Source organism: Echinops telfairi, unplaced genomic scaffold (assembly GCF_000313985.2).
Source record: "Echinops telfairi isolate 266 unplaced genomic scaffold, ASM31398v2 ScPeMD7_3;HRSCAF=10, whole genome shotgun sequence".
Classification (NCBI taxonomy): domain Eukaryota; kingdom Metazoa; phylum Chordata; class Mammalia; order Afrosoricida; family Tenrecidae; genus Echinops; species Echinops telfairi.
In genome coordinates, this window is record NW_022103899.1 from 25,566,518 (window position 1) to 25,567,123 (window position 606).

A 606-nucleotide genomic window follows, 5' to 3' on the forward strand; every position below is an offset into this window, starting at 1 on the left:
GTCAGTGCTACACTGCATTCTGGCTGACTGGTTCCTTCCTTGAGAAATTATCTTAATATGCCCATAAAAAGGTAATATTTGAGTCCCCACAACCACAAAGGGCTTTAAGGAGCAAAAACGCTCTGGATAAAACAAGGGAACAAATTTTTGATTGCAACAGAGACTGAAGAGAGGAGAAAGGTGAATAGCTAAAGGTGGTTCAGTGGAATACGGGCTCCCTTAAGCCACAGGAAACCCTATTTTATTCATTAAATGTACACATAATATATAATACAAGTGAATCGTTGGTGGACCTCTCTCAGAGAACTGAGTTCTGCATGCAACTCACCCAGTGTGGAATGAGAATGGTTGCACATAAGAATAGCAAAGACAGAAAAATTAAACTGTTGCAAATTAGCTAAAACTGTGGAGTGGGCCTCTCTAGTGAGGTAAGGTTAGGATGTACAGTTTTTCCCAGTTTATCCAGGATTTCCCTTGGGCTAAAAGGCTCACAGGAAACTCCAGCTGGGATTTAAAATGGAAGATTTCAATGATCTCCTATAAGACTTTGCTTTGATGTTTTTAAACTGAAACTACATGTTTTCGGTAATGGAAGGCATTTTGAAT